A 12646-nucleotide genomic window follows, 5' to 3' on the forward strand; every position below is an offset into this window, starting at 1 on the left:
TCAGTTCTCTGCCCCACCATCCCATCCCCTCGGCTGCTGCCACCCTTACATTTCTCTTCTGCTCCTGCTCTTGCCTCTCCTATCACTATTATTCTTTGCTGCTCTGACTCCCTCTCTCTCTCTGTCTCCCAGCCAAACTGCTCTATTTAGCATCTCTGAGCTGCAGGGCCTGGAAGGCTTCCCTGTTCTAGAGGTAAACTGCAAAAACATGAAAATACTTTTGTCACTGTGCATTCTCACAGCTGCTAAATCCAGTAGTCCAATGCCATTAAAATTAAGGTGAGATCCTCACCAAGGAGTTCATGGGCCCCTCTCAGTTTCAAGTGCTCAAGATATTCAAACTTCCCATGCAGTTCTCAAGTCCCCTCTCTGATTTCCAAGATTCCCTGTTGGGGAGTGGGGGATGGGGAGATTATTCTCCAATGTCCTGACCATGGTTAGACTTAGTGTTTGGGTAATTGCCAGGTTCTTATGGCCTGGTTTGGCCACTGTTGGAAACAGGATGCTGGGCTTGATGGACCCTTGGTCTGACCCAGCATGGCATGTTCTTATGGTTAAGACAATCTTTGCGTACAGTAGTAATAATCTCAAAAATAATCTTTTGAAATTCTGATATCAAGTCTCAGTTTGAGTAATATCGTTAAATCTCTGCAAACAGCCTCATTTGTTTTTTGTAAACCGATGTGATATCCTAGCTTGAATGTCAGTAAATAAAATAAACAAATAAATAAATAAATAAATAAAGCTGGAAGCTCATTGTGGTTTCCAACTGAACTTGACTGATAATTGAGAATTGAGGAAAACGTTCCTTTGCAATTCCTTGTTCCATGCAGTCCTTATACACTGTTAGTTTTCGATAAATTTGCGACTTTATGAGTTAAGTTAATTTGTTCTCTCATTCCTGATCCTTGCCAATTGTAGAGGTAGGTTGTTTTTTTTTCAAACTCTTTATTTAAAGATTTTCTATTAATAACAACCATTTTCAGAGAACCTTAGTAAACAAAGCGGAACATACAGGGAAAGAGCACACCTTAATGACATAGCTTGGTTATCCACAGTGAAGCATTTATCCAGTGCACAGCATTTGATAGGAGAGCATATTAGTAACCACCCTCCCGGAGCACGTACGTAATCCGTTTCATTACTGCAATATCTGCTGTACAGTTCCTCCAGAATGCCAACAAGAGAGACACCTTCCAGTAAGATGCAATTGTCAAGTGTGCTGCATGTAAAAGATGTGAAACCAGCTGTTTAACATTTCTGTCCAGTCCCTTGTCCCACATGCCCAAAAGGTACAACTGAGGAGTTCAAGAAATGCGCTGTCAAGTGATCAAGTGTATTTCCCGGTGCACCGACTCTCCAAATGAATGTACCATTGGACGAAACCACCACACGTGATTTTAGGAGCCTTCTTCGCTGCACCCTCTCTAGCAACTGTTAGTAGCATTAGCACATTTCGCATAGAAAACAGGACGCCAATATGTGCAGTGAAGCAGTTTAAATAATAATTCCCTCTTTTTGTAACAGATAAGTTGTAATTGATAAAATAAAGTTCTTTAAAGCTGCTTAGTTCATTTTTAGATGTTACAAGTGCTTCTGAATAAATATGTGAATTCTTACAGTCTTGTATAAAGCTTAAGATAGTAAAGCCAATTGATTTAGTTCTTTAAAAGGCTGATGCAATACAATGTACTCAGCCAAGCACACTGTTTAACCTGTGGTTGGACATTCGTTTTGACTCGCCACCACAACCCCTTATGCTATAAGGGGATTAGCGTGTCTAACCCCCTGCAAGGCTAATAGTGCTTCATATGCAAATGCATGTTGATGAGGCTATTAGTTTTCTCCCCCGATTTTAAAAAAATATTTATTTATTTTATTAAAGGCTTTTATATACTGACTTTCTTGATACAAATCAAATCAACTCGGTTTACATCGAACTAAGCAGTAACTATAACCAACCAATCAACAAGAGACAATTTAAAAGGAGCATAAAGTTACATTATAATCTTCTCCAAGCTGAAAAGTCCTAACCTCTTTAGTCTTTCCTCATAGGGGAGCTGTTCCATCCCCTTTATCATTTTGGTTGCCCTTCTCTGTACCTTCTCCATTGCAATTATATCTTTTTTGAGATGCGGCGACCAGAATTGTACACAGTATTCAAGGTGCGGTCTCACCATGGAGCGATCCAAGAAAACACAGAGGTAGGCGATCTATGATAGCCGTCAGGAAAAACACAAGAATAGATGCCTGAAACTTTTTCAATGTTTATTAAAACAGAGACGTATATTAAAAACTTGCCCGACTCCGGCTGAGTTTCGCGGCTCACAAAGCCGCTGCCTCAGGGGCTACAAGCAAACCAAACAAAAATCAATATCAATAACAACAAATCAAAAGTTAATAATTAACAACATCATTAAGATCTCATAAATATTAAAAAGTCTTTAATAAAATTTAAAAACCTTTTTAAATTTTCACTAAGATCTAAGATATTGATCAAAACTAAAAATTATAAATAATCTTAAAATGATGACAAAGTAAATATGATACCAAACGTACCAAAAAATAAACTTCTTACATATAATGCCTCATATCTACTTATAAAATTATATCAATTACTTTATATTGTCCTTTAAAAAACAAAGAAAAATTGCTTTACCTTCACTACTTCACAGCTGCAAATAACACTCAGCAGTGCAATTCCTTCCAACATACAATCATTGATTGTCAGCAGTACATAAGACAACTGGAAAAAGTACATAAGACAGCTTAAAAGATTTTCTTAAAACTTTTCATTAATTTCTAGTGTAATTCTAGTGTAATTCTGTTAAAAATCAACAAGTGGCAAAAAATCGATTTAACATAACAAATTAATCATAAGTTAATGGCTAATTTATTATATAGGCATCCCAATCCTTTAAGAAATTTGACACATAGCAATATTTAAGAAAACAGCATAAAGTGGCATTGAATCACTGTTCGCTAAAAAGCGCAGTCATTTTTTAAAAAACACAATCATTTTTAAAAAACGTAGATTTTTGCCCAACATACCCCTAACAACAAAAACGCCCACAAAATCTATATAGTGGATGTAAATAGACTGTATATTTCACTTTTAAATGAACAGAGTTATACTAGAAATTAATGAAAAGTTTTAAGAAAATCTTTTAAGCTGTCTTATGTACTTTTTCCAGTTGTCTTATGTATTGCTGACAATCAATGATTGTATGTTGGAAGGAATTGCACTGCTGAGTGTTATTTGCAGCTGTGAAGTAGTGAAGGTAAAGCAATTTTTCTTTGTTTTTTAAAGGACAATATAAAGTAATTGATATAATTTTATAAGTAGATATGAGGCATTATATGTAAGAAGTTTATTTTTTGGTATGTTTGGTATCATATTAACTTTGTCATCATTTTAAGATTATTTATAATTTTTAGTTTTGATCAATATCTTAGACCTTAGTGAAAATTTAAAAAAGTTTTTAAATTTTATTAAAGACTTTTTAATATTTATGAGATCTTAATGATGTTGTTAATTATTAACTTTTGATTTGTTGTTATTGATATTGATTTTTGTTTGGTTTGCTTGTAGCCCCTGAGGCAGCGGCTTTTGAGCCGCGAAACTCGGCCGGAGTCGAGCAAGTTTTTAATATACATCTCTGTTTTAATAAACATTGAAAAAGTTTCAGGCATCTATTCTTGTGTTTTTCCTCACCATGGAGCGATACAGAGGCATTATGACATTTTCCATTTTATTCACCATTCCCTTTCTAATAATTCCCAACATTCTGTTTGCTTTTTTGACTGCCGCAGCACACTGAACCGACGATTTCAATGTGTTATCCACTATGACACTTAGATCTCTTTCTTGGGTTGTAGCACCTAATATGGAACCCAACATTGTGTAATTATAGCATGGGTTATTTTTCCCTATATGCATCACCTTGCACTTATCCACATTAAATTTCATCTGCCATTTGGATGCCCAATTTTCCAGTCTCACAAGGTCTTCCTGCAATTTATCACAATCTGCTTGTGATTTAACTACTCTGAACAATTTTGTGTCATCTGCAAATTTGATTATCTCACTCGTTGTATTTCTTTCCAGATCATTTATAAATATATTGAAAAGTAAGGGTCCCAATACAGATCCCTGAGGCACTCCATTGTCCACTCCCTTCCACTGAGAAAATTGCCCATTTAATCCTACTCTCTGTTTCCTGTCTTTTAGCCAGTTTGCAATCGATGAAAGGACATCGCCACCTATCCCATGACTTTTTACTTTTCCTAGAAGCCTCTCATGAGGAATTTTGTCAAACGCCTTCTGAAAATCCAAGTATACTATATCTACCGGTTCACCTTTATCCACATGTTTATTAACTCCTTCAAAAAAGTGAAGCAGATTTGTGAGGCAAGACTTGCCCTGGGTAAAGCCATGCTGACTTTGTTCCATTAAACCATGTCTTTCTATATGTTCTGTGATTTTGATGTTTAGAACACTTTCCACTATTTTTCCTGGCACTGAAGTCAGGCTAACCGGTCTGTAGTTTCCCGGATCGCCCCTGGAGCCCTTTTTAAATATTGGGGTTACATTTGCTATCCTCCAGTCTTCAGGTACAATGGATGATTTTAATGATAAGTTACAAATTTTTACTAATAGGTCTGAAATTTCATTTTTTAGTTCCTTCAGAACTCTGGGGTGTATACCATCCGGTCCAGGTGATTTACTACTCTTCAGTTTGTCAATCAGGCCTACCACATCTTCTAGGTTCACAGTGATTTGGCTCAGTCCATCTGAATCATTACTCATGAAAACCTTTTCCGGTACAGGTATCTCCCCAACATCCTCTTCAGTAAACACCGAAGCAAAGAAATAATTTAATCTTTCCGCGATGGCCTTATCTTCTCTAAGTGCCCCTTTAACCCCTCGATCATCTAACGGTCCAACTGACTCCCTCACAGGCTTTCTGCTTCGGATATATTTAAAAAAGTTTTTACTGTGAGTTTTTGCCTCTACAGTCAACTTCTTTTCAAATTCTCTCTTAGCCTGTCTTATCAATGTCTTACATTTAACTTGCCAATGTTTATGCTTTATCCTATTTTCTTCTGTTGGATCCTTCTTCCAATTTTTGAATGAAGATCTTTTGGCTAAAATAGCTTTTTTCACCTCCCCTTTTAACCATGCCGGTAATCGTTTTGCCTTCTTTCCACCTTTCTTAATGTGTGGAATACATCTGGACTGTGCTTCTAGAATGGTATTTTTTAACAATGACCATGCCTCTTGGACATTTTTTACTTTTGTAGCTGCTCCTTTCAGTTTTTTTCTAACAATTTTTCTCATTTTATCAAAGTTTCCCCACTCACATATGCTGTCACTGACATGTGCATTCTTACACTCCCTTTCACTCAACACACTCTCTCTTTCACTCACACATGCTCAGTCACACACATATGCTTTTTTTCTCTAACTCAGAAATATTATTTCTCACTCACACATGCTCACAAAGCCACATGCTCTCTCTCACACACATATGCTGGCTCACACACAAGCTTCCTCACACACTTGCTCAATCACACACAAATACTTTTCTCACTCACTTTTCTCCCCCATCTGGAAGCACTAGGCACTGGCAGCAGCAGCTTCCTTCTTCAGCCCATGAGGCCAATGGAACACCGTCTCTTTTTTTGGGTTGTGGGGCTGAAGCTATTCCTGCTGCTACCTGATGTAGCTCTACCTTCTCCTCTGGCTCCTTCCAGCTGTACATACCAATGATGGAACCTGCTCCTACTCTTTTTGGTTGTGGTGATGTCATCTTCTTCTTCCAGTCTGCATGGAGCAACACAACATGATTTCCAAAACTGTGGTACTCTAGGCAGCCACTTAGTGTTTCTATTGGTCCTAATCAAGCATGGCTGGTACCTAGATGGAAGACTACCAGGAAAAGCCAGGTGCTGTAGACTACAGAAAGCAGCAGCAAACTATTGCAACATCCTGCCAAGAAGATCATTATCACCATGGTGGGTCCATGATTGTCTGTCTGTAACAGATCAGGTACTTACCACCATTACAGTACCACAGACCTTGCTTAGTCTCTGCATCTTTCACCTTTGCACTTGTTCTGTACTTTCTTATAGTTTTATACTGTTTTTAACTCCCTGACTTCCCAAACCATCACTGGAGGCTGTTCTATATATCCATCACTCTTTCTGTTCTATGAGTAAGCTTTCTGACTGGCCCCAGATTTCAGGACAGGTTAATCCAGTCTTGGATTCATCCCATTGCTTGCAGGGACTTGTAGAGCTGATTTCACTATTGCAAGGATAGCCTTCCCCTGGGTCCTATTGCATTATTTAAGAAAAGCAAGACTACAAATCCCTGCATGCAGTGGGATAAAATTAGGACTGGATCAACCTGTCCTGAAAATTTGGAATCAGTTGGCAACCCTATCTTGGAAACAATATTTTCTTACTTCACTCTCAAACCTCCATCCCTCCCTCATATCTTGACCCTTTATTCTAGAATTTCCTTTTCCCCGAAAAATGCCTACATCTTGAATATTCGAACCCCCCTCCTCAATCTAGGTGTTGCGCCAGAGGTGGACCCTTGGGCTGAGGTGGGGTTGACGCTACCTGTAAGAGAGATCCTATGGGTCCCCACTGTCGGCAGGCAAAGAAGGCTGATGGATGGAGGCCGGCTGACGCTTCACCAATACCAGCCCTCATTCCCCGCGGGTTGAGCCTTTGGGTGCCGGGGCTGACTGGACTTAGGTGGCCTTCGTCAGTGGTCGTCGATTGGTGGATTGAGGTCAGCCCAGAGGCAGAAACCAGTGTAGGTAACAGTCTGTACTGGATGAGGCAGAGTCCCCGAGACCCGGGTGCCAATAGGAACACAGTCTGACAGAAGGCACCCGAGCAAGAGCAGGCCGAAGCCTGAATGAACCACGTCCAGGACAAAGGCTGAAGAGGCGTCTTTAAGCAAGCTAGGTTCAGGGCTGGCGGCAGGCTGGAAGCAGTGGCAAGCAAGGCTGAGGTCTGGACGAGGAAACAGTCAAAGGATGGTCAGACGAAGCAGAAGTCCAGGGCTGGAGAGAAGCAATGGCGTGGTCAGGTGATGCAGAGGTCCGGGGCTGGAGAGAGACAATAGAGTAGTCAGGCGATGCAGAGGTCCGGAGCTGGAGAAAGGCAACGGAGTAGTCAGGCAATGCAGAGTTCTGGGGCTGGAGAAAGGCAACGGAGTAGTCAGGCGATGCAGAAGTCAAACCAGGTTAGCAATCTGAAGATAGAGGAGAAGGAACAGGAACTCAGGAACAAGGAAACAGGAACAAAGGCAATCAGGATCAGGAACCAGGAACAGAAGAAGCAAGGAGCACTCGACAAGCGAGGTAACCTGTTGCAAAGGCAATTTGAGAGAGCGGAGCCCGGCCTTATATACTGGAGCTTAGCCGACGTCATCATCTGGGGTCGCGGCCAGATTCCCGCCGTGGGCCCTATTAAAAGATCAGCTGTGCGCGTGCGCCTAGGGAGGGGCGCAGCGTTGGTCGGGGCGGCGCCTCTCCGTGGGCCACGCGGAGAGGCCCGACGTAGACCATCAGGAACTATAGCAGAGCTGGAGGTCCCAGGGGCGGCCTGAGGACGGAGCTGGTGGCAAACAGCTGCCAGAGACGAGGGACCAGATGCTGGATCCCTTTGAGAGAGGTGAGGGGGCCAAGCTGCGGGTCTGCCGCGCCTGGCGCACGTAACACTAGGAGTATACATATTTAGATCCTTTATTCATATCTCATAGGACTTGTGGTGCAGGCTCTGTATCATTTTGGTTACCCACCTTTCAAATGCCTCCTTTGTCTGTATGGTTTTTAAAATATAGTCTCCAGGATTGCACACAATATTTCAGATAAGATCTTGACAATGATTTGTACAGAGGTATCACCACTAACCTTTTTTCTGCAATTAAACCCCTCCTTAGGCATTCTAGAATTCCTTTCCTCATTCCTAAACGTACCCCCTCCATCTTCAGACCATGACCCTTTATTTTCTCTGGCCACTGCTTATCACATTGTTTGGCTACCTTGAAGCCATCTGATATGATAATCCCAGGCCCTTCATCTGTTTGTTTGGTGCTTATCTGCACCCTTTGTTTCCATCATGTACTGCTCCTCTGGGTTTCTGCATCTCAAATGCATGACTTTTTGCTTTTCTTGCCTTAATGTTTAGCTTCCACAGAATAATATAACCATATGGTTGCCAAAAACATATGCATCCAAATAACTAACCGGCCGATTCAGTAAGGTGTGCTCGGCTGAGCGCACTTTTAGCCCCAGTTTGGCTGCGCGTTTTTGACTTGCTATTTTTACCCCTTATACAGTAAGGGGTAATAGCGTGTCGAAAGCGCGTGGCCAACCCCCTCGAAACTAATAGCGCCTGCATCAGGCAAATGCATGTTGATGGGCCTATCAGTTATTCCTTCGCGATACAGAAAGTAAAATGTGCAGCAAAGCCGCACATTTTACTTTCAGAAATTAATGCCTGTCTAAAGGCAGAAGTTAATTTTGGCCGGCACAGGGAAAGTGTACAGAAAAGCAGAAAAAACTGCTTTTCTGTACACCCTCCGACTTAATATCATAGCGATATTAAGTTGGAGGCCCCAAAATTTAAAAAATATTTTAAATTAAAAAAAAAATTTTTAATCTGCCCGCGGCCTGCGGGTTGGAAGACGGACACTCAATTTAGCTGGTGTCCGTTTTCCGAACCCGTGGCTGTCAGCGGGTTCGAGAACCGACACCGGTAAAATTGAGCGTTGGCTGTCAAACCTGCTGACACCTGCCGCTTCTGTCAAAAAGGAGGCACTAGGGACGTGCTAGTGTCCCTAGCGCCTCCTTTTACCGGGGGCCCTCATTTAAATACTCGATCGCGCGCCCAGGAGAGTGACCTGGGCTCTCCCGCGGTTTTTACTGTATCGGCTCGTAAGAGAGAGGCAGCCAAATATTTAAATGCAATAAAATGCTTTTTATTAATATCCTCATTAATCATAACCTAAAAATTAACACATGATAAATTTCTCCATGCTCTCCCTTCTCTTCCCGCCACCTCCAATGAGAACTGACACAGAACTGATGTCAGAAAACTGACACAGAACTGATGTCAGAAAATTTCAGTGCTATTGGTCCACCACCTCCGATGTGAACTGATACAGTTTGACCTCAGAGAGGTGCTCAGAGAGCACTGCTTCATGCCACACTATAATGGAAAGAGAAAGCATGAAAAAGACCTGGGCTGCGCAGAGCTTAACCCATCACAAGAAGGAGGGATTATATTTGGTGGTCTGGTCGCACCAGCTGCCGCCTACACATACCAAACTTAGTGGCTTCTATTTATGCCACAGTCAAAAAGTGCCACCTCTAATGATATTGCTTCGCTCTGAGAAAAGAGTAAGGAATGGTTGAGAATTTGGCAGCTCTAAATTAATCCACTAGCCAAGAGAGATGGTGGCATTTATTCAAATACAATAACGTGACTGACTTGTACGCCAACAAGCCCAAAGAGGCAGTTGCAGCAGGTCAGAGGGCGAGGAACTGTACCACCACAGTCGCTGATCTAAAGCTTGGTTGACAGAGGAACCAAATCTGCTGGCATTGCCATGTTTGAGGGGTTAGCCACGTGCTGTCCATGCAGAGAATCTGATTGGTGTAAAGTCTGTTACATTGCTGCTGGTTCACGTAGATGAGGAGGAGGATATCAGAGGGGCGCAAAAGACATCTGCCACTGTTGAGTTGCTAATACTGAGGAGAAGCTGTGAGATGCTTCCAGGAAGGGAATGAGAGGTGCCACCAGTACAGACACCAAAGGCCCCACCCTGTGTATGAAGGAAGGCTGTGTCAGAGAAGCTGAGAGATTTAGAATGGGACTGAAAGCCAGAAAGCCACTTATGTTGGGCCATAGCAGGAAGGGAAGGGAGAGCATGGAGAATGTTGTAGGGAGCAACAGATAAAGTTTATGTAAAGATCCCTAGATCTCCACTATCACAAACCGTCACTAGCTTTAGCAAAAATGCCTACATACACACGTATGGTACCATGTGCAGGCAACGTGGATGTTGTGATTTGTGGGTATGTGGGCCCTTGGCCCGAGGTGCAAGTTGTTACTACCTGTGGGAAGGATCCCCAAAGGTCGGCACCGCCGGGAGGCAAGGTCAGAGACAGCGGAGAGTTCTGGATGAGGCAATAGAGAGGTTCCGTGGCACCAGGAGATGACCCCCGTGGAGCGTAGACTGGAGGCAATACCTGCGCAGGGACCCCGAGGGGAGGAATGCCAGACAGACCGGAGAGCAGGGGGGCATGAGGCTTGGCCAATCAGGAGGTTCTCCGGAGGGCAACCCCGAAGGGAGGAGCTGCACAGCGTAGGATGATGATGTAACGCAGTAGGTCAGCCCACAGGACAGGGAAGCCCGAGCTGAGCCTCTAGTGATGACGTAGCACTGCCCCGAGGATCGGGGAAGTGTAGGCAGTCTCAATATAGTACGTAGATGCAACCCTGAGGAGCGGGGAAGTGTGCAAGTCCCAGGGAAGACGGAGAGCTGTATCCCGAGGAGCGGGTAAGCTCTGGCAGTCACTGTAATACGTAAGCACGGTCCCGAGGAGCGGGAGGCGTGGCCAGTCTTGTTCAGGCTGTGGGCGCAACTCTGAGGAGCGGGGAAGTCCCTCTGTAGAACTCACGGATAGCTGAGGTGTCCCAGAGGTAGTCCCGAGGAACAGGAGGCTTTGCAGGTTAGAACCCAGGAGACACAGAGCCAGCCCAAGGAGCGGGGTAGGTGAGGAGAGCGAGTCCCCAATGCGTGCACTGGCCCCCAAGGAACGGGTACCAGACAGGGTCCAAGTCCAAGGCACGAAGCGCAGTCTCAGGAACACGTAGGCAGTAGTCGAAGACGAACGGAACTTGTTGCCAAGTTGGCTAGCTGAGGGCGAAGGTGGAGTTTAAATACACCGGTCTGATGATGTCATCAACCAGAGACTCCCCCGAGGTTCCCCTTGAGGAGGCTTCAAAGGAGGGCCCGGTGGTGCGTGTGCGCGCCTAGAAAGGCCCAAAGTCGAGGAAGATGGCGGCGACATCATGGCCGCCACGAGGAGTCCCAGGGAACACGGTGGCGAAGGCTGGCCTGAGCCGCGAGCAGCCCCGGGGAGGGCAGGAGAGCAGTGCAGGAAGTAAGTACACGCGGTCGCAGCCATCTGCGACCGACGGGCATAACAGTGGATTTTAAAAAGCCGTGAAGTACGTGCGTATATACCAGTGTGTGCCTCAAAAATAAGAGGACAGAAAAGGGAAGAGAAGTTATGCACATAACTCCTTATTTTAAACCAAAGACTGTGGCGTGCATCAGCTTGTTATTCGTGTAATTTTACTGCTGCTCCAGATGAGAAGCAAGTCTGTAGATCTCAAGTTTTAGGGCTTACAGGACAGCATGAGGGGTCTGGGTCAACTGGGGTTGTGCAGGATGAAGAGCCAGAGGGGTCTGGAAGATCTCAATATTAACTGGGCAAACTGGTGAACTAACTGGAAAAACTGGGTTATTCCTTGCGCAAGTATGTTTTAAATCTGCCTGCATACTAGGGATGTGCAGAGGGACGCTATACGTTGCATTCGGGATTCGGATTTGTCGGGGAGCAGATATGTTGCATTCGGCCGTATGGTGCCCCGATGCGTTAATACGGCGATTTCTATTCGTGTCCCAGCTAAAATGAAAATTAACTACAACCCCCCACCCTCCTGACCCCCCCCAAGACTTACCAAAACTCCCTGGTGGTCCAGCGGGGGGTCCGGGAGCCATCCCCTGCACTCTCACACCCTCGGTGCCGGATTCATCATGGCGCCAATAGCCTTTGACCTACTATGTCACAGGGGCTACCGGTGCCATTGGTCAGCCCCTGTCACATGGCCATCGGCGCCATCTTGTGCTCCTACCATGTGACAGGGGCTGACCAATGGCACCAGTAGCCCCTGTGTCATAGTATGGGCAAAGGCTATCGGCACCATTTTGATTACTGGCACCGATGGCCTGAGGGCAGGAGATCGCTCCGGGACCCCCATTGGACCCCCAGGGACTTTTGGCCAGCTTGGGGGGGCCTCCTGACCCCCACAAGACTTGCCAAAAGTCCAGCGGGGGTCCGGGAGCGACCTCCTGCACTCCGGCCGTCGGATGCCAGTACTCAAAATGGCACCGATCGCCTTTGCCCTCACTATGTCACAGGGGCCGACCGATGCCATTGGTCAGGCCCTGTCACATGGTAGGAGCACAAGATGGCACCGATGGCCATGTGACAGGGGCTGACCAAAGGGGGGGTTGGGCAGTAGTAGGGGAAACGTGAAGAGGACCATCATAAGAAAGGTTGATGGAGAAAGGAAAGAGACTGTGGAGCGATGGAAGACAGAGTGAAAGCCATGAAAGACATGTGGGCTGGCACAGTGGAGGATGGGGAAGGGCAAGGGAAGAGAAAAGATGAGGAGGGGACTGGAGGGGACTGGAGTCAAAGGGGGATAATGAAACACTGACCATCACTGGTATGTTTAAACACTAGTGTCTGATGGGCGATATACTGTATACTGCTTTATATCTTGGGTGTATAGTGCAGCATGCTGTACACCTCACATGCAGTGG

Source organism: Rhinatrema bivittatum, chromosome 3, assembly GCF_901001135.1.
Source record: "Rhinatrema bivittatum chromosome 3, aRhiBiv1.1, whole genome shotgun sequence".
Taxonomy (NCBI): Eukaryota; Metazoa; Chordata; class Amphibia; order Gymnophiona; family Rhinatrematidae; genus Rhinatrema; species Rhinatrema bivittatum.